Raw genomic sequence first — 22,346 nt, 5'->3', positions numbered from 1 at the left:
CCTTAGAAATCCTGCCCTAAGTAGAGCATCCAGAAGTCTATGAGCCACAGTTAAAAATGCCAGACTAGATCTTAAGTCCAAGACTGTGACTGGATCAGAAGAGATGCTCTGTATCTACATAAATATAAAATCCATCTGAAATCTTGTGAAAACTTATTATAATGGGATAAAACTTAAGAATCTATGAGACTTTCCCTGCAGAGCTTTAAGTGGAGCACTGAAACCATTGGCCATCAGAGCTCGAGCTGGCATCAGCTGGCATGATTCATGGGCTTCAGTATAAAGAAGGTTTCAGAAATGAATGAAAGCTCTATTTGCAACTCTTAATGCCCCTTAAAAGGGCTTCTGTGTAAGAGACCCCCACCTATATTAGTAGGAGCACATCACTCAAAGCAAAGTTTAACCCTAATGGCAGCAGAAAGAAGATATTCCTTCCACAGGGGGATAACACAGTGATGTCTCCTTGAGTGCCCAAGTAATTTTCAATCAAAACTGGCAAGGGGGAGAAAAAAAAAAATTACTTTAAAATTTTTTTAAACAAGTATCAGGTCTAATGCTTCTTAGTGGGTGGGATCTCCCATCACTGAGAGCTACTGTGAAGTTTATAGGGGTGTATATACCTCCCCTCCACGTGTATTGCAATACCAGGGCTGGTGCTAGTCTCTGTGCCGTTCATGCTTAGCACAGAAGGGAAATTTGAGTCATAAGGAGTTAAAGGTCTACAGAGACCATGGGGGTGGTCCCAGTGGAAGAGTCATCCCAGTTTTAAACAAGGGTAGTGGTAACAAGAGATGCTGGCAGAGGGCTGTACCCTCACATTTGTCTCTGGCAGCTCCAGCATCAGATCCAGGCCCAGGATTACATGAGATTGCTGCATTCATGGCTGCATCTCAGCCCCCTCCATCATGGTCCCTGGGCTGTTGGGTGCCATTTCACAGCTGACTGCCACCAAAACCAGCAGCCTCACCCTGCTCCTTGCACCCACTGCAGTGTTCCCCAAGCCCCTTGGTTGAGCCAATTCAGTGTGCAGGACCACCAGCCCAACTTTTCTCCCCCCACAGCAGGTAAGTTCTATGCCAGCTAAACCATCTCACTGTGGAGCACTAGAGGTGGCACACAGGGTTAGAGGGGCTGCACAACCAGCTTTGGGGGAAGAAGCTGTTCGGCACCTGGGAACCCTTTGATCACCTCCAGCATTTTGCAGGACCTCACCCTTCAGCGCAGCAATGATGTCTCTAAACACTCGCCAGCCAAGTGCTCTTGCTGGGCCACTGCTGGTGAGCAATACCCCAGGGGCTAAGGCCCTGCAGTCCTGCTTACACCCTGTAGTCCTGCTTACACACTGCATTTACCATGGCTCAGGATATCCATGCTACATGGCCTGCAAGAAAGTGGATCATAAGGACTGCAGAAGGCAACAAAAAAAACCCCCAAATGAAACACCTTGGGTTCAACTGCAACGGGCAAGTCTTTAAGAGGTGGGTTGCTGAACTGTCACAGGTAGGGCAAACCCTAGGGCAGGGAACAGAACACAGCCAAATCTGCCCCTTCTGCCCTAAAATGGCCAGGGACTGCATGCTGAAGCAGCACAGACAGGTCCAAACCAGGGCCACCTGTCCCTAGTGACAGGCAGTGATGCCTGCTCCAGAAGATACACAGCTACATTGGGCCAAGAAGTGAGCAAAGGATGGACTTCCACAGTCCAAAACCTGGTGCCAGCAAACCCCTTGCACTGAAGGCTGTGAATTGATCCCAAAGGCTGCCCAAATTTGCCCTTCCCACCTGGAGTACGATCAGAGGGACAAAAATTCGCCATGCAGAGATTGCTCTTGTTCCTGTCGTCTTTTTTTTCATAACCTCATTCAGGACAAGCATGAATACTAATTCATTAATTTGAGACTTTTTAGTGCTAATGGTACATTTAGATGCCCCTGAATTAAGTGAAGTGCAGTGGATTTTTACATTAGCACTAATAACAGTTACCCATCCAGTTCCCTTGTGTAACTACAAGATGCAGGATTCATCTGAATTTTCCCCTTGAAAATACATTTTTGTGTATTTAAAATTACAGATAAGGTTCCATCTTCCCAAAACCAAGGACTAACATACAACTGCCTCCCAGTAACACATGCTGCTTCCGTAGTGCTCCAATTCCTTCCTCAAAGGCCTAGCACACTTTAAATTAAGCTACCCCCACCCCCCCCAAAAAAAAAAGTAAAATGACATACTGTTTACATGGTCTCTTGCCTATTAAGCTTTTAGGTTGTACATGCTGTCTTATTTCAAATACAATTCAAAGACAGTCATTTTACTTCCTGCCAAGAAATAACTGACCACTGATTCATTATACTGAATGCCAAAGAGACTAGCAATACATAATGATACAATACAATAGCTATTTTTTAAAATGCATTTAAATACAATTTTTTGACAAATTAAGCCCAGAATAGGTTCTAGAGAACGTGCCACATATCTCTGGGAATGGTATTCCATTGCTGGAGGTAATACAACTTCTGAATTATTGCAGTAATTATCCTTGACCAGCTATAGAAGTTAATATGTTACATGTCAGCATAAACTTTAAGCAGGTACACATGCATAGGTACTGACAGACTTGGGTAAGATATGGACAGGGAGGGTAAGGATCGTACGATTGGTTTTAATCAACACTTGGACCTTCACATTGATTTTTCACTAGTACATAAAGTCAGGTTCACTGGTCATGATGCTCTTTAGCTCTTTTCCCCCCCTGCCCCTCATGACAGCATCAGAAGTGGGCAAATATCTTGTCTGTCTGCTCGTAGCTTTAGTGCATCCCATGCTGCAAGAGGTGTTTTCAGAGCACAGACCTGTCCTTGCAGCTGCCCCGTGTCTAGAGGAAGGCCAGAGGGGTTGCTTGCTGGTGCAACAGCATGTGAGCTGCCTGGGAGTCAGCTGGAATCTGCTGCCAGTTGGGTTCTTCCTTCCTCCCACTACGTGGGCTTGTCGGACTTGGCAGTCACAGGCTCCACCCTCAGTCTTCCTGCAGCACATGCCAACAGGTGAGATTGTCATCATATGAGTATTTGGTTGGAAGGGACCTCTGGAAGTCTCTATTCCAACCTCCTGCTCAGAAGAGGACAATTGCCAGTGCTAAATCAGGTCAGCTGCAGCTTTGTCTAGCAGATACTTGAACCCCCTCCAAGGATGGAGGTTTCCCCAACCTCTCTGGTGATCTGTCCCAGGGCTGCACACCTTACCCATGAGGAATTTTTCCCTGGCATCCAACCTGAACCTCCCAAGCCACAATTTGTGACCTTTGCTTCTTGTTACACATCTGCCACCACTGAGAAGAGTTTGGCTCTGTCATCTTTTCAACTGCCCTTCAAGAGGTTGGAGACTACTATTACATTGTCCTTTTGCCTCCTGGTCATGCCAGGACTTTGTTGCTGGCACCTACAATGGGACATTCTTCACAAAGGAGGTCACCAACAACATCCTGCTGGATACTTGTGTGCACTTGGCACCTTTCAGCTGGAGTCATCAGTATTTGCAAAGAAGCCACGTATCATCCACGCAAGTGGGTGTGTGTAGACAGAGCCAAGCAATCACGTGCCTTGAGTCAGGGTGCCAAGGGCAAGTTCCTCTGCCAGGAATCTCTTAGCAGCTGCCTATTCAGTTCCCCTGTATCCCTCATGGAAGGGTGGGAGACAGTATTTCTTTGAGCTAAGAGGTTCATCAAGCATCACCATGTAAACAAAAAATACAAAACCTGTAATAAAGACAAGAAGCATCACTGAAGGATGTCTTTTTCCAGGACCAGGTTAGCTCAGCCATATTCACAGAAATCTTGTGCAAGGACATGCTGAAGGAGACCGCTGTGGAGCTAAGCCCAAACAAGCATCATGGGGCAAAGGTCCAGTGTTCGGGAAGTACTTGTGGAAGAAGGCAGGAGAGCATTGCTCCCCATATGGGCGTGGACATCACCACTCAATACTCCCCAGTTTTAGTGACAGATCATGGGGTGTGCTTCTCGAGAGGGGAGGATGAGTGTGCAAGGCATGCAGGCAGGAACCAAGAGGAGAGATGGGATGTGCAAGGTAGGACATCAGCAGCCCCATGGAGAATAGGTCTCAGCAGCATGCTTACCTACCTTGCAGGTGAGAGTTGTCTTGTTCTGAGGGTGGTTGCCACAGCAAAATCTTCCTCAAAAAGTGAATGTGCCCAACAAGACCACATCTTGGTTTCCTTAGTGCAGACACATCATCTCCTTTGAGGGCAGCCAACAGCTATCAGAACAACTAGTATTGCCTTTTAGACATGGCTAGAGCATGTTGACGCACATGACTTCTAATCCTGCTTAGTGTGTATAGCCTCAAGGAGAAGGGATCAGAAAGGCCAGGCCCTCTTCTCCTGTGCCTCCAGAGGCCAGGAAGAAGGAACTGAGGGAAATCAAACATGCCCCAAGAGATGCAAGACAGGGGTCTTGCAGCACAGCAGAACACAGGCTGGAAGCCTCTCGCACCAAGGCTACCACAGGCACACAGCACAGCTTTGGTCCTCAGCCACCCCCCAGTGCAGAAGGATGAAGGGTACCAGAAGCAGGCAGCAGGAGCATCTAAATTCAGGGAAGAAACAGAGGAAAACTAGATAAAATGGTAGAATGTTCAATACAGCAAGGGGAAAAGGAACAGCAGCAATATTTAAAATAAGAATAAAATAGATAACTGAAGGTGGGCAGCCTACTTTCCTTATCACCCAGGACTCAGCACCTAAGTCCTTCAGGCTCTTCTTTGAAAGCCGTTGGTCCCTTATTTGGGACAAAATCCCAGCAACAAGAAGCTAAAGCCTCCCCCAAGCCCAAGACTATTTACAAACACTGATCAACTCCTTAAGAAAGCTGTATGTGGCTCTCCCTTCTCTTGTAGGAACCTGCCTCCCCTACCCAAATCAGGTGCTAAAGGCAGGGCCACAATTCATTAATCCTTTCCAGCTTTGGTGTTCTTTGAATGCCAACTGGACAACATGCCTTATTTACACGTTCCTGCAGAAAAAAGAGAAAAGAGATATTTGGCGTATCCTTGACAAAAAGGGGTTTTAATAGGATTCTGAAAGGTCTAAACATATTCTCCACCTAGGATTGGGCTGCATTTTAGGGAGAAGTCAGATTCCAAGGGTGTGTAATTCCTGCCTCCCAGGAAGGAGTCACCTCAGGCTTCCAACAAAACATTAGGCTGTGATTTGCAGAGGAGTTTCATATGTTTTTTTGTGAAGTGACCTAGAAAAGGCTGTGAGGCTCCACTAGTAGAGTGTATAAGCCACTGCTTATCTATGGAGTGACCTAAACAAGGATGTGTTGCTCAGCTGCCAGATAATAGTTTGTTTCAGTGATTCAGTGATTTGCAGTGATTCAAACAGAGCTGCTTGCCTGGTGAATCAATGTTTCACAAAATTTGGGTACAGGATCTGACTCCCAACCACCTTGACGAAGCTGTTTATGAAAAGGAAGAGATTCTTACAAGACTGTAGTTAACCTGATACACTAATTTTAAAATTATGTCTTTCTGTGCCCTTCCAACTGCAATAATCCCAACTGGACTTTGCCAGCTGAGAGGAAGATGATGTAATGCTGAGGAATGGGCAAAGGATGGGATGGTTTAACTCTGCACTACTGTGACCTCGGTAAAGTAATTTCATGTCCTTGTGCCTCAGATTCCTTCTTGTGAAATAGGAGTGAACTAAAACCTCCTTTCTCCCACAGCGTGGTTATTCTGCCTGTTCAGATGGCTGACTTTTCAAGACAGGGGCAGTGCCAAGCAAAACACAGCCCATGAAGAATAATAAGGCAATAATCGATGTCCTGCATTCATTGGCATCAGTTTGCAAAAGTGATTTGGTGGTTATAAATAATTGTGGGCCCAAGGCAAGAATCACAGAGGGCCCTGGTTTTCACAGATGAAGAGAAATCTGCTTTTATATGAAGAATTTACAGATGATCAGTAAGAGAAATCATCTTTTATTTCCCAAACAAACAAAAAGATTAAATAAAATCCTGAAGTGTCTTATTTTCAGTAATGGGAAAATAAATCAAAGCAAAAGTTATTAACCTGAGACACATATGATTAAAACATATCTCGGAAGAACAAAAGGAAGAAACCCAGAAATAGTTATAGTCTCATTAAAGAAATAATGAGTTATCATCAGGATGCTTCTGTAAACCCAGCACATTTTCCATGAGGTGCAAAATACTGTCCCCCAGGAGTACAGCTTTTACCGGTAACACTGAACAAAGGTACTGAGCTCTGCTCCCACGTGCTGGGCACTGGCTTGGTTCCACTACGTGGAACTCAGATCTGCCTCCTGGCTAAGCAGCAGAGCCCATATCACCCATCACATGCCTTGAGCTGAGCTCAGCTGTAAACCAGGTGCTTGGTTTGACAGGAAGGGCTTTTTCCTCTTCTAACTCAGGTGTGTTGATGAAGAAGGAATTATGTTTGCCTTGGGAATTACTTCGTTATTTCTTGTGTGTTCACTAATTTCTGCTAGGTTGCTAATTTAAGTGTTGTGGATCACATGGGAGGACTCATTATATGACCGGTAATATGGATGCTAAAAGATCCATAACTGGTTGATGTCAACTTCCCCCCAATTTCCACTTAAGGAACACTTTAAATTAGGTCAGTGCATTAATTAACTTTTGTATGAAATCTCTCCTCAGCCCATCCTGCCTCCCATTGGCTAGTTAATTAAAATCAGCACCAATATTAGGCTGCTACTTTGCAGCAAAAAAATTGCTAGTAATTATCCTTTGGGGGAATAAATTAATTATAGGTTACTATGTCTTAATGCTCAGCTGCTCTCCTGTAGCTAGAAGCCAGAATCCTCTCTGTCCTGCTTGGGTTTCCTGAAGGTAACTGGGTCACAGGAACATGTGCCTTGGCTTCACCCTTTGCTGTACTTCAGCTTGACAAATCTTTGTTGAAGATAATCTGCTTAAAACAGAAGCTAGTTTCTTCCACCTTTCTTGTTGGAAACTGGCTCCCTAAGCACCTTACAAGGACATAGCTGATCTTGGCAAAGTTTGAGTTCATGCTTGCAATGAGGTGGGCTTTGCGTTCATGGAGCAGTAGGGGAGATTCATCTATCTCTACTTGAAATGCCAACAGTGTAGGCTCCTGGGTCTAAGTAAGCTGAGCAGATCAGTCAGTGGAGGGCAACAAGCATGTCTGACTTGCTGCTTATTACATTCTAAGGGAAACACCTAAACAATTCAGAATAACCCTGTTCTAGAAATCCTTTCTCCTCCCTTGATGAGGAGGGGAGGGTAAAGGAGATGCTTGGCTGTAGATGGGTATTATGTGCAGTGGAACAAATCTTACCATTAAAAGCATCCCTTTCTTCTTGGGTAATATGATGTTTGTGCCCTGTGTTGTCCCTGGGCGAAGCGTGGCAAGATCATTGCCTGCCTGAGGGTCTTTTTGCCTGTGAGGTGTAAGATATCTACGTAGCTTCAGGAAACTGTAGCTTATATTCTTGGTTAAGGAAACAGTCATGGCTTCCCTGAATACACAAAAAGACAGTATTTATAATTAGTGGCTTGAACTGCACTGACCTGGGTCTGGCAGCTCCAATTCTTCTCCTAAAGTTGGCCAGCCAGGCTGCCACTCCTCCCTTGCTCTGCAAGGATGAGAAGAAAATCAGCTGGCAGCTGTTTCCCAGGGACAGAGAGATCATGCTTTTTGAAGTCACCCACCACGACAAGAAAATCTATTTATAAATATAGCTGCCTTTGTTTTGTATGGTGGGAACACAAAAAAAGCTGTTGCTGAGATTATGTCTGTGGGCTTAAATTTGACAAGTGAACCCTTTCCACAGCTTTGAAAAAATCTAAGAAAATACAAGATCTTACACAATTTTAGATGCTAACCGTCTGCAGCTGAACTCCAAAGATGTGTGGACAGACAACAAAATCCAACAAAGGGTTTGGGGTTTGTTGGTTTTGTCTTGTTTCCGCCCCCCCTCCCCGTGTAAATCTTAGCCTCTTCAGCCTCTGTCTTCACCTATTTCCTTCCCCATTGTGTATATCTGACTGTGAGCCCAGATAACTACCTATGCAACTAACCAAATGAGCTGAATTGTTTGCTGGGAAAAGATCTCTGCTGTAGCTGCGGTTTCTTTCAGTTTGGGAATTGTGCACGCCACTCTGGGAACTATGAGAAAGCAGTTACTTCCAGCAACACAGCCCCGTGGCAAGGCTTGTATAAGGCAGCACAAACTTTTGATGCTGGTTCTGGTCCATGTTAGAAGCAGAGGGAGTTTTGCCAGTGAGGTCAATGGGAACAGGACTGAGGTTTTGATGAAAAAGAAGCAGAATTGTTTAATTCACCATGAGATTTCGAGCATTCCTCAAAGTGGTCTTTCCCAACTTTGCAGTCTTCCACCGGCACTCCAGCTTGGGGCAAGAGGAGCATATGATGGTTTTTAAAACTTATCCCTAACTCATTTTTGTTATCTGGAAGACAACATTTCAGACCTTTTCTTGATCAGCTTCTGGAAACCAAGGCATGGTTTCTCATGAGGATTGCTGGCCACCCACTGCAGGCTCCTCCGCAGGTGTGCCCCAGATGCCTATTGCTCACAAGTATTATCACACCAAATTAACATCCACCAGACCTTGCCAGTGTTGACTTAGCAACTTCTCTGCAGCAATACTTAGGCAAGAATCTGCTTCCTGTTTTAGGACAGGTCTGTGCCACTCAGCTGGCAAAAAAGTGTTGATGCTGACTAGTTCATTAAAAGTGTGCCAGTAAAATGTCACTTATTTCCTGACTGGTGAATTTAAAAGGTGAAAAAGCTATTTCACGCTTTGGATGCATGAGGAAGAACTGAAGAGATCAAACAAGATAACTGCCAAAGTAGTAAATTTAGAAACACCATGGCAAGTAGATAGGCTGAACTGGGGATTAAAAGGATAGATGTATTGGAGGTTCATCCCCGAGCTGGCCATCAGCACAGTTTCCCTGCAGCTGGAGGAACTTGCCCGTGTTGCACCAGAAAACTCCTGGCATTTGAAGGTGTGCATTTTGTGCTGACAATAACTTGAATCCTAGAATCAAGCACCATTTTCTCTGTTCTTCATATGTACCTGTTACTGGCAGTATCCAAAAGAATATGCCTCTGTGCAACAGCTCTGGGACTGACCGCCACAAATTTGCAATCAAATCCTACATTTTTGTACTTGCTAAGCCTGTCCCACTGGTAACTGAAGTCCTAATGCTAACATTCCTCTTCCTTCTTCTTATTCTTCCTCCTCCTCTCTATAGAAAATTGCTGGCAGTTTTTATGACAGGTTGTATAAATACAATCTCCTTAAGCAGAGAGGAGATTGTATTTATAAACCATATTTTAAAAGAGCAGTCCCTTAGGAAAATCCATGGCATTGCTGCAGAGCAGAGATCTGCTTGGGGTGAAATAGTGCTCTGTACTAGGAGTTAAACCCACCTGGGCCATTAGGTAGTGGTAAGTCTTCACAGAGGCTGTCTGTAAGTCACTGCGAAACAACAGAGACACTCAACTGCCTGCCTGTCACATGGAGGAAGCATGAGCAGGAGACATCACTGCCTACAACTCATATCCTGGTTGCTTTTCTTAAGCCCACAGAGCACAGTGGCCAGGATGCTGCTCTCAAGTGCTGGCCCAGCACAGCTGGAGCCACAGAGCCCAAGTGCTGGATTCAAGTTCTGAGATTTCTAGGAGGGGTCTAATGAGACTTACTGAGCTTTCTGCGGTCTAAAAGCTGCCTAAGTTGCCATGTCAGCTTTCCTTTTACCTTTCGACATTTGAATACTTTTCTTTGAAGCAGGTTGTTTTGTTTGTCTACATCCTTGCTCTGGAGGAGCAGAGGCATCCAAGGGGTGCAAGTGGCCTGACTGTGGGGTGAAAAGAATAAAAATATGATTAAAAGAGTGAAACTACTATTAAAGTCCATAAAAGTACACTCCTCTATGGTGCCATCACAGCAAACAATATGCATGTTTAATATTGAAAGGAAGGGGCATGATGTGCACGTCTGTTCATCCTTAAAGTGATATTGCATATATGTGCTGTGACGCAGCTCTGGGATTTAAAATGATCTCATCTTGCTCCTGGATGAAACGCAGAACACATTCCCCTGGTGAATCAGGCATTTCATTTACATTTCTTTGTCTATCAAGCAAAAGTATAACATGGAATCTGAGACAAGTGATTTCTTTTTCCAGAGATATTTACCAAATTCTCTTTACATTACAAACTCAAAATTAACCACTGTTCACCACTTTGACAAGTAAGAAAGAAAATGCACATGCATTTTGGATTGAGAGACTGGTCTTATGGGTTTTTTTAACTTGTCCAGGAAAACTGCTGCTTCTACTTGAAGAATATTCTATCTGCGCTCTCTGGTATTCCCTTATCATCCAACCTTCATACCCCATACTTCCTTTGCTATCCTTATCCAAGATACTGTTGTTGTTATATTAGATAACTTAGAAGTGCAATATATGATGTGGCATTTTGTCTGGGAAAATAATAAAGCCATGTCTATTCATTGCAATATGAATATGATTAAAGACAAATATAACTCCTTCCAAACTCTCAACTCTCTCAAACTCTTCACCTGTTTCCCAACTTCAAGCTTTTATCTGCCTTTGTGCAAGGCTTGGTCACACCACAAGAAATAGAAGACACAAAGATTAGACACTTTAGAAGGAAAAACCACAGTTATAAAACCCTGATTATCCTAGGACATGTTCTCTTAACACAATAGTTGCAAGGCAATGGCTGATGTAAACAATGATAATTACTTCCTCTTGCCTTTTGAATACAGGCAATTGCAGTAAAAGTGATACTTTACTGTTCATAAAGCAGTTCATGTTTATGTGTTTGCACAATGAGATATGAAGCACCCAAACATCAGAAAATAGAGTTAAGATCTAGAAAGGAATGTATTGTTTCTATTTTCTAAATTAATTATCAATAACATTGCTTATGCTAGCGTTAAATTTAGACACAGCCATTTCTTGCATCCTTCTTGTGTCCTGGAAAAGACATGGTCATTTAGCTCTACCTGCTTTTCCAGATGTAGCCCATCCTTGTGGTGTCTGAGTCATGTTCTGAAATAAATTCCTCCATCTTTGCCAGAAGATATTACTCCATAATTAATTCCTCTGTCTCCCCAGAACCAGCACCACCTCCCCAAGTCACTGCATAAAAGGTGGGAGCTTGTGGAGCAGAGCTCCACTGCACATCTCCCGCATGTTCTCACTTCCTAAACACATTCCCTGCTGGCATTGTGGGCACAGATGGGAAAAACACTGCTTCTCTGACTTAATGAACCAGCTGGGACTTTTCCTCTGCAAAGGGAAACCTGCACCAGCTGGCTCTGAGATCACAGAATCACAGAGGGGTTGAGGTGGGAAAGGACTTCTGGAGGTCATATGGGCCAAGCCCCCTGCTCAAGCAGGGTCACCTAGAGCCAGTTGTCCAGGACTGTGTCCAGCCATTGCCCAAGGCAGATGAAGAATGGCTGCTTTAACCTGTATAAATCCAATGTATAAACATTGGAGAGAGCCCAAGGTGCCAAATAATCTGGCACATTTCAGCCTGATTACCTTAATTTAGTCTCCCTTCCTTTCCACATCTTCCCTGGTCAAGCTGCTCTCCTCTTGGATGAGGCTGGCTCCCAGTGAGGTGTGTAGCACAGTACAGACACAACGGATACCCTGCGGGGAAGAGGAGAAAGAAATGGGCAGCATGATGCGGAGGTGACAGAGCCGAAGGCTTTGCCCCCAGTGTGTGTGACTTATTGACATGAGATACGCGGGACTCAAGGGAAAGGCTTTGTATTTTGCCGTTGGAGTGGGTCACTCCTGGTTCCTGCCAAGTGAGCCTGACGCAGTTAGGAGGCTTTGTTTGAAGCTGGCAATGGGAAGGTGCTGTAACCCTCAGCATTCAACCATTTTGCAAACCCCAGCATCAAAGGAATATATTCGCCTGACGCTTCTGTGCCTTGCCCTGGCGCTATGCATGGAACACCAGCCCTCTGCAGTATTGATCAAATTATCTGAAACCGCTGACAGAAGGGCTGTGACTTCACCCCTTAAATTGCTTCCTGGGAAAAGGTTCAGAAGATGCTTTATGGGGACAGGCTTTCTGCCAGGTGAGTTGTTCACCTGTGGCAGGACTCCCCTAGAGAAGAGGGCTGCAGGACTTGCCCCAGCACTCCTTCACAGAAAACATGGGAAAGCAGACAAATGGCTCCATATTTTGATGTCCCATGTGTCATTGCTCTTCCCCTTTCCAATACAGTGTCAGTTCTGCTTGAAGTATTAAGGAAAGAGGGTGACTGTGGATAAACAACACCCCTGTGTGAACAAACAGGGGCCACAGGGTGATAAGTGTGACACCCCTGGAAATTGCTACTGCTTAGGAATGAAGTTCCTTGATTCAGCAAAACGCTAGGAACATGCACTCACATTGGCCTTGTAGACTTTGGTGACTTGGGATGAGGACAGGGTCTTTTCCCCCATGACAGCTGTGGGTACTTTCCCTCGTCCTCCAGGAAAGAGACATTCAATGTGGAAGTCATTACCAGGTCCCAGAGGATGAGAGACCACAGTATTAAAGCCTAAACTAAAGCATACTGAAGTCAACACCTACTCATTGATGGATACAGATGCTGGATCAGGCCTTTAGCAAATAACTAATTACTTCTTGATTTGGGGACAGCCAAGTGGAGTACTTGTAGGGGACTTGTACACATGCTTTCCAGTTAATAATTTATTTACACAAATAATCCTCCATCGTGCAAACAGTCCTATTGAACACAAGGATTACAATACAATTAAGGTCTACAGGATGAAGGCCTAAGATAAGATGCAAAGTAAACAAATTATGATACTACAGATGTTAATTAATGTTTAGAAATAGGCAGATAATGAAGTCAGGATGGCCATGAGTCACAAGGCTTCACTGCTTCCTGAGCTTATGAGCAAAACTGTTCTTAGTGCAAAGCCATGGTTCTATTTTTAAATACAGCTACTGTCCCAAAAGTTATGGCTGAGGTTGTAACCTACCTGTAACTGGGCAAATAAAGGTGACAGTGTCACCCAGGGCATAAAGTTTTGACAGGAGCTCAGTGTTATTCTGTGCAAGTCACTCTCCCTGCTGTCTTCTCAGCTAGTGCCAATTTTGCTTTTTATTTTTTAACATGCTTAATTTCTTTTGCCCAGTTCCCTAAGAAAATTGAGATTTATGTCGCTAGGCTGTGTGTTTATATTTTCCTGTTTCCCAGTACATTTTGAATCCATCCATTGGTTTTGGACACTATTGACAACGTGGCAAGGGCCTTTGGCATCTGCATTGGGAGCCTCGTGGAAGATGATGTATTCACAGAGTTAGTGACCATGAACAGACCATGTCTGTCCTACCAGGTGTCATATGCAGGGCTTGAGCAGCCTGTACATTACCATGAGTAGCTGCTGCAAGGGAACCTGCTGGAGTGCCCCGTTACAGCCTATGCTTTGCACTGGTGGGCGTTATAAGAGAGTCCAGGCTGTCAGGAGAAGATATCTGGTTTTGTTTGTTATGCAAAATAAAAGGCACCACAGCAGGGGCAGAGCCTCTTTACGGACAGCACACCAGGGGAAAATCTATCCGGGGTCTGTCCAACCTGAAGGGATGTAAGATTTACTCACTATCTATATTCCTATTTTTATTCTACTGTATTAAAACAGCTATTTTATTAGGCCATTTGTTGTTGGGCTTTTCTTACTGAAATATGGAAAAAGCCCTGCATCGTCTTGCCTCCCAGTGGCACAGAACAGGATCTTAATGTCCTAGGACATGAGGTGCACAGTCAGGACAGAAGAGGCAGAGCGCATGTGCCACTGCTGAGGGAGAGCCTGCAGCATGAAATTAGTCTTTAAAACACACAAGCGGGAAAGAGATGCTGACAGTCAGACTTTTTTATCTTCATAGCCTGTAATATTTAATTTAAAAACACTTTTTAAAAAAATGTTTTAACTCAATAAATATAAAACATCTCTGAGCAGCACAGTCATTTTGTGCAACTGCATGAGTTGAAAAAACAAGATATCTTTGTTTTGTTTCTGTAATAGTTTGCAAAATGCTTTCCTTATTGAAACAAAAAGCATTTTCTGAACGTGTATTTCTGAAAAAACATCTGCTGTGTATGAAGTTATTTGACAAAATAACCATAACTATTTAGGTTAGAAAATATTAAAGGTCTGGAGCATGTTGCAAAACAAAGTAAACACAAATAAACAGGAAACAAGTGACTGAGTAGCCACAACATATTAAGGGCAGTTCCCCTTGCTTTAAACTGTATCCTTTCCCATTGTGTATTTTTTCCAGGAATTTTTCTCTTTTTTTTGGTGACTGCTGCTTTTCCTTTCCTGCTTTAATTGAATCACTCCCTTCTGTCCTTCAGAGAGTTTGAAAAAATAAACTTTTATCTCGGCTTCACAGCTGGAGGCGATGATTCCTATGCACAAGTCACAAATTGTGTTTCAGAATATGTCAAACCCTGGTTCATTTGCTGTCTTTTCAGTTACTTTGATTTAATTCAGCCTGACCTTTGGCTTGGTTCGGGATCCTTTGCAGAAGATCCATGGGATAAAGGAATTAGAAAGCTAACATAACAGTTTGTTCAGGCAAGGCAGTCCCCCTGTCTCAGAATCAGCCTACTCCATTCAAAACCCTCCCAGTTATTTCCATCCCTGGGTAGAAAGAATGGGATTTTGAAGGTGCCTTTTAACACCCATTCCCTAAAAGACTCCTCATTTCAGACAGCATCTAAGAACCTTCACAGATTTTGACTGCATGCACACAGTCCTGGGACCACACCCAAAAAGAGGAACCCACTGAAAGATCACACTTGCTTTTGCTGTTTGATTCTTAGCATTCATTAATCTAAGAGACCTTACTGCAGCCTTTCAATACTTAAAGGGGGCTTATAAGAAACATGGAGAGAGACTTTTTACCAGGGCCTGTAGCGACAGGACAAGGTGTAATACTTTTAAACTGAAAGAGGATAGACTTAGATTAGACATAAGGAAGAAATTCTTTATGATTAAGATGAGACACTGGAACAGGTTGCCCGGAGAAGCTGTGGACGCCCCATCCCTGGAAGTGTTTAAGGTCAGTTTGGATGGGCCTTTGAGCAACCTGATCTAGTGGAAGGTGTCCCTGACCATGGCAGGGCAATTGGAACTAGATGATTTTCAAAGGTGCCTTCCAACACAAACCATTCTGTGATTCTAATTCCACTGAACAAAGGTGGATGTTTAGTCTCCAAAAAGTCTTTTGAGTGTCATATGATCCCTTAATACAGTTCATGTTCTGAGCCCCCAGGATACTAGAACTCTGGTTTGTTTTAATAATGTTAAAAACGGGTTCAATTTTTAAGGGGTATAGCTATTTGTGGAGCGATACTTTGAAGGGAAACAGCAGAAATAGTTATAGCTGCATCTCATTCTGGAAGAGAGCAGGGAAACACCACAGGCTTCCACAACACTAAAAGAGATCATGTCTGTGCTCTCACTTTACTCCTCGTGCTAGCATTTATTTGTACTTTAAAAATATGAAAGTTTTGTAATACAATGCATAACTGGCCATAATTCAACACTAGCAGATTTTAAAGGCAAATACTTTTCCACTGTGGAAGTAGGTGGGTGCTGTTTATGGAGCAGCAATGCCTGTCTGCAACACAGTCTCAGCTCAAGGCAATTGTTAACAAAATTGGTAGGAGCCCCAGACTTCCTCCCTGCAAATCAGCGGGATTTTTTTCAGACCAGAGGAATGCAAAGTGCAACAAAAAGATACTTTTTGCCCCAATGGTCTTCTGCAGTAACTCATGCAACTTAAGTCTTCAAGTGACTGATAGTCGCACCTCAAAACAGTGCCCCATCTCTTGCCAGTAGCACCCAGTGGGAACATGCTTGCTGCATTTTGTGGAATGCTGGCCTGGGTTCAGGATGACCAAACAGCCTGGGACTGCAGCACAGCTCTTCCTCACTGGGAGCCTTCCCCATGGATTATTTTAATAATTATTTCACCTGACTCTCCCCAGGGTCAGGTCCTGAGAAGAAGAGTTGCAAAACAGCAGGGAGGGTTATTCCTTCAGCAGGTGTTTTCCAGCAACACAGTTTCCCTAGATTGTGAACAGTGACTGAGCTTCGTGGCTGCAATCTCGCCAGCAGAGCTGCCAGCACTGACAAAACAGCCTCGCCCATTTTAGTTAATCTGTCCACTGCCTGTCTGTAGCTTTTATCTGTGCTGTCTTTGTGCACAGGCTTGGGATCAGGCCAGTCCTGTGGCACACCTTGACCTCTTTCGGTCTCATGGCTTAGAGCAGCTGGGGAGATTTTCAGTGCTTTTCTGTGATTCACAGAAAAGGGCGTTCACACCAACCAACAACCTAGCTTTGAGATCTCGCCACCTCACACCAGTTACAGCCTACATTTTGCAGCTTTTATTTTGCTACCATTAGTCCTGGTACTCTTTTTTTGGTGAGAAAACCAGTCAATACTCCACTAGATTTTGTACTGTTTCAAAAGTTTATCTATCCTTTACAAGTCTGGGGTGAACCTGATAAACCAGTTTCTGCTACTGTTACACAAATGCTATGCATTGTTCAGCTGTACAGCGTGTCATTTTTATCACTGATCTTGCATTTTCATAGTGGTTGCTCTTAATTTTTAAAGCTTTGACTAAAATATAAATGGCAAACTTGTGAACAGCTTCATGTGGAGACAGCCACTGAGGAGAACTGTTAGACTGAGCTGAAGCAACAACCTACTTGCAAGTAAATCTGGATTTGTAAAACAAGGGATGTTGTCATCTTTAAAGTTACATACAACTGTATGTATCTTCAGAAGTTTGGAGATGGGAGTTCTCACTTCCTCCCAGCAAGGAGAATAAGAGTCAGAATTGCTCCAAAAGCTTTCTTGGTTTGTCTTGTTAGCCTTAAAAAAAAAAGAAATCTCATTTTTGGGCATTTTCAATGCTGTGGGCAGAATAGGCACATTCTGCTTACAAGAGCTATTGGCTGAGCATGACAGAGACAGCCAAGAATACAGAGTAGGTGTAAAGTAACTGACATGTTCTCCTGTTTTCCTACAGAAGTCCTCTTTGAGGTCACTCACTGATAACTGTCTCTGTTTAAAACCTCAAGTGATAAATCTGTCTCTGAGCTGCTTTTTCTACAACTCCATTGTCACAGCAAGCAGTTCCCTGGCAGCTAAAGAGGATTTAACTTCCAGCTCTGATGTCCCCACTTGTGCCAAGACAGCTCTAACATTCATCCAACCTGGCTTTGAATTGTTTCAGCCCACTGACCCAACGCAGAACTAACCTAATTAAAAAAAAAACCAACAGAAAAATCAAACCTAAAACGAAAACAAACAAAAAACCCACTTTCTGACAGAGAGCTAGTATAGCTCAGTGAAAGGTTAGACAAGGGCCAGAGAGAGTACAAAGGGCAGGCAGGAGAGCAAGAGCAGGTGTAGTAGAGCCAAAATGCTGCAGCCAGATGTGAGACTGGCTTAGGCCAGGAACACCCTTAACTTCTCCTCAAGCTGAGCTTTGCTTACAAGAAAGAAATTGTGTCCCTGGAGTATGGCTGCATTCCTAGGAACAATAGTGCAGTAAACCTAGAGTTACCACATGAGAATTGATACCTACTTAGTAAGTATAAAAAGGAAGAAATATCAGTCACAGACAGGAGTCTGTACTTTTAAAGAATTTCACATCAATAACAAATTTAAACATGTTTCTCTCATTATTGGTATGTGCAGCAGATGGAGGAGAAACAAAAGTGGTAGAGCATAGGAAAAGCTAACTTTTTCCCCTGTTGGATTTGAGGTCTCCCACTTACTTTCTCCATATAAGAATATTCAGTACAGGCATACTTCAAGGAATGTTGAGTCTGGAAGTAGAAAGTTCCAATGGACACTAAGAAGTGGCATATTTCTGGCGCTGTTGGGCCCTTTGGTGTTCACATGGGCACTGGGAGCACCACTGTCCTTCCCCCTGGGAAACACTGGACACTGTCACACTGCAACCCCGCATTATCTCTAGCCCTGACCTGCGGAGTCCAAAGGAAGCACTTGTATCACTACTACTGTTATCTGGCAGAGCATAAAATTCAGCCACACATTTCATTTAAAGCACAAACATGACCTTTGAAATGGGATTTTGAACTGCACCAGAGGCAAACCTTCCTGCTGTCATAGGAAACCCCTTCCTTATCTTAGGGCAGGTGTTCCTCCCTGTTGTTGAGATGAAAAAAAAAAAGAAAAAATAATCATTATCTGTGTCATATTCCACAACTGCTACTGTTCTTCATTTGCTGACCACCCTTGTCTCTGACACAGTGAAATGCTGGCATGGGAGGTCTTGAGTACAATTTCAGAGACAATGAGATGGAGGTTGTAACACAAGAAGATTTTGTGCAAGAACACAAGAGAATGGCTTGTAACTGGCATGCAGACAGAGCTAGGAGTTCACAGAATACCACATACATATTTATATATGCAAAAATAAAAAAGTTATGTATAACCTACTATATGACTTAAGTTATATATACACATAAAACTTACTATATAACTTGGTTTAGTTATATAAAAAAACCAGAAAAGTTTCATATCTGTAATCGACTTTGGCCAGCTTAAATGTGGTGCTTTGATGGTGTGGTATTTCAGTTCTTCATTTAAGTTTTATTGTGAAACACCTCTCATACATGTTTCATTTCAGAAACTATAAACCAGCTTAGATCAAGAAGAAAATCGTGCCCGGGCACCCTCAAGACTAGATTATAACACGTCTCATTTCTAATCCAATCTCATTTCTGCAACATTGTATTAGCACCTGCCAGGTTTTTTTGGAAAATTTTCTGTTGCAACATTGTCTACCACTGGTGCCAGATTATACATGAAAATTAGCATTGTTTGAAAATGACTGAATTTTCTACAGGAGAAAGTGAAATATCTGTAACTATTCTTTTTCATGTTATAAACTTGATAATTGTTAACAGTAGCCACATAAGGGTTTCATTTTATATTTATGTTATTTTATATTTAGTGATGCTCTCATCCACCTTTCTGATATGTTGTCACGTTTGCTACCAGCACACCTAGTCCTTGTATTAACCAATAATCTCCCCTAGTCAAAAAGAAATCTGAGCTATTGCAAATCTAGAGTAGCATTCCTACTCTCCCCTCCACACCTTTTGCTTACCTTCTAGGCTTCCCCACTGTAGGCATTTAAAAAACTTTTGAACACAGCCTTATCTTCTTGCTTAATTATTACCCACTTCTCTGATGTGTTTCTATGCTCTCTAACTGCTAACTCATTCACAGAGAAAAATATATTATACTGTATTACAGTATACATTACAGAAAAAAAGCCATTGCACAACAGGTCTTTTTCTAATAATCCTTTCTCATCATTCTCCATGAGACTGAGGCTTTTGCCATGCTAATGGCAGATATACTGTCTTGCAATTTTTATTCTTGCTTGATACTTTCCAGTCTTTTAGCATCACTTTTCTTTAGTGCCTGTAAATTGTCCAGATTTCACATTAGATAATGATACAGCAATACTCTCAGCACCAGAGAAAAGGTCAGAGAAGTGCATTTTCAAAAACAAGTGATTCTACAAAAAGATAAAAAATAGCTAATGAGATACTGCATGCCTCATGCTGTGCATTCATTTGCATAATTTTACCAGCTATTTTTATTCACAATAAACCATCAGAGCCAGAACAACTGCAGAAAAATCAAGTGCAGTAAAATAAGGAGTGCAATTCATCTGAATACATGCAGCTTTCATCAGCTGCAAGCACTGGCGTCAGTATAATCCGTTCACTGGAATTGATAACGCAAACTATGAAGGAGGAAGAAGCACATCTATAATCTGATGTTCACAATCTTTATAACTTATAGTATGAAAGCAGCTTGATTTATAGGTTGAACCTATAATTCTGGCAGCTGAAGAAAAATATTACATTGGCTACAGAAATGGACATAAAACCTCAAAGGCATTTCCTAGTGCCTTTTTAGTATAGGTTTGCTAGTGTATTCTATACATTAGCCTCAAACACTTATTTCCTGCACGTGGGCCAGTATTCTTGTCATCATTTACAAAAAACAGGTTGCCTAAGTCCCATTGGGCTTTGCATCTCAACTAGTACAGCCTCAAGGCTACTTTAATATTCTGCCTATGGCACACACCACCTCCAACCCCACTTCATACCCTATGTCATGGCTGGGAGCAAGGTACAGTTTTAAGGCAGCTTCCACAGTGTTTGAGAAGGCTGCATGCACACAGCATCTTTTAGCTCTTTCACTCCTGCTCAGTGACTTCATCACAACAGTATCATTGCCAGAACAAAGACAAAGCAGTTTGCCAGACAGTACTGGCTAAGTACTAGTAATTCTTATTAAACTACTACAGTGGAAAGGGGAAAACATGCTTTCCAACATGTGCACACATAGTTTAAATCAAGTTTGTATTTCCATGCTTGAAACAGATCTTGTAGCCTTGTCTTTCTGGATCTCTTTGGGACTTTTGCAAACAGCAACTCAATTCAACTCAGCTTATATGATATAAAACCCCATTTCCTTTGTTTTTATTTTGTTGCTATGTAAACAAGAAAAGCAGACCACCAATCTTAACTTTTTGGACAGATATTTAAGAAGAGTTCTATAAACTCGTCTACGTGCTCTAATTACTGTACAGTTTTATATTATCTTAAAGAGTAGTGAGACTTGCCTGCTGCGTCATGGCAAAGTATGACCTTATCTGACCCAACCATATTGAAGCAACTCCTTAAGGAGGAGGGGAAAAAAAAAGTACACTGGCAAGCTTAATTAAATGTAGACTTTTTTCAGGTTAAGCCAAGACATAACAATATTTCCCATCCCACTCTTTTCCTACTTGCTCTATACTGAGCACAAGCTTAATCATCATTCTTAATTAGCTGGTTTTATTTAGCAAGACCAAGAAGTAATACAGTGGAATTATTTACAGGAATGAAATTATTAAAATTTGTATTTCAGTGAAAGGCTTAAGAACAAAGCAAGATGGGAATCTCGCAAGTTGAGGCAGAGAGCAGAAGACTTGCCTCAACCCAAAAAGCAGTCCTACTGATGCAATTATGGTAACATTAATTGTTTAGGGAAAAGAATCATATAGCTAAATTAAATTTCTTCCCTTTAAAAAGCCTTATCAATTACAGAATGAAGAACATAATCTCTGATTTTGACAAACTCGAGTTACCTTTAAAGAGAAAATTAGTCCTTGAAAGTTGCCATGACAAATTATGCTGTTTAGAATCAGCTGTTTCTCTTAATGCAGCACAGAAATTCCCATTAACATTCTTTCCAAATGAATAAATATATACTATTTTAAGATATCTGAAGAATTAAAAAATTATTTGACAAAATGTCAGCTTTTAGCTGAAATCAACCACATAAGTTTACAAGGAGAAAAAGAGAATTCTCTAAGCATTTCAACTGAGCTGATTATATTAGCTTCTCTTATCTTAGTGAAGAAGTAGGGAGATGTACATCTTTAATAAAATGAACACAAGTACTTCTTGAATCCATTTAGGGCCTAAATTGCAATTTTTAGCTATAATGAATTACTGTAGGAAATGCAATAATAGTTTTGACTAGATACAGGCATTTTTTGAAATAAACACTAGAGCTGAAAGAGACCAAACGTTCTACTTTAGTTTTTAACAAAACATTAATAGTACAATTTTATAACATGACTGGCACCATATCAAAGACCCATTTTTGAAAAATTTAACACACCAAGACATGTTTGAAAGTGTTCAATTATATCCCAGCTTTACAACAAATTACTTGAACTAATCAATCTTAAAAATGGGCAAGAGAAAACAAATAGACAATTACTTTTCTAAATAGTATTTCCTCTAAAGTTTCTTCTTCCTCTGTCTTCAGTGAACTGTTGATTACACCTGTAGAAGTGATGGCTCCTCATGTTGACTTAATTATCCTCATGTTTACTTAATTACTAAGGGTTTGTAACTAGAGTAGTTCACATTTGTGCTTAACAAGATCCTCACTTTCCAACAAGCACTTTTCACCAACCCTCCCTCCTTACCCAGAGGAATTCCTCTTATCCTTTTGGCTTCAAAATAAACTGCTTTCTGCTATAATTTCCTTTTACTGCATACCTCCCCCTACCTTTTTTTCCTTTAAGCAGGGTACTCTGATCTTGCAATACTCACATAAAGACCTCAGCAATTTAGAAGTATTACATACTTTTCTGGTATAGAA

The sequence above is a fragment of the Pygoscelis adeliae genome, unplaced genomic scaffold, assembly GCF_000699105.1.
Source record: "Pygoscelis adeliae isolate BGI_AS28 unplaced genomic scaffold, ASM69910v1 Scaffold137, whole genome shotgun sequence".
Taxonomy (NCBI): Eukaryota; Metazoa; Chordata; class Aves; order Sphenisciformes; family Spheniscidae; genus Pygoscelis; species Pygoscelis adeliae.
Note: the sequence above shows the minus strand (reverse complement) of the source record.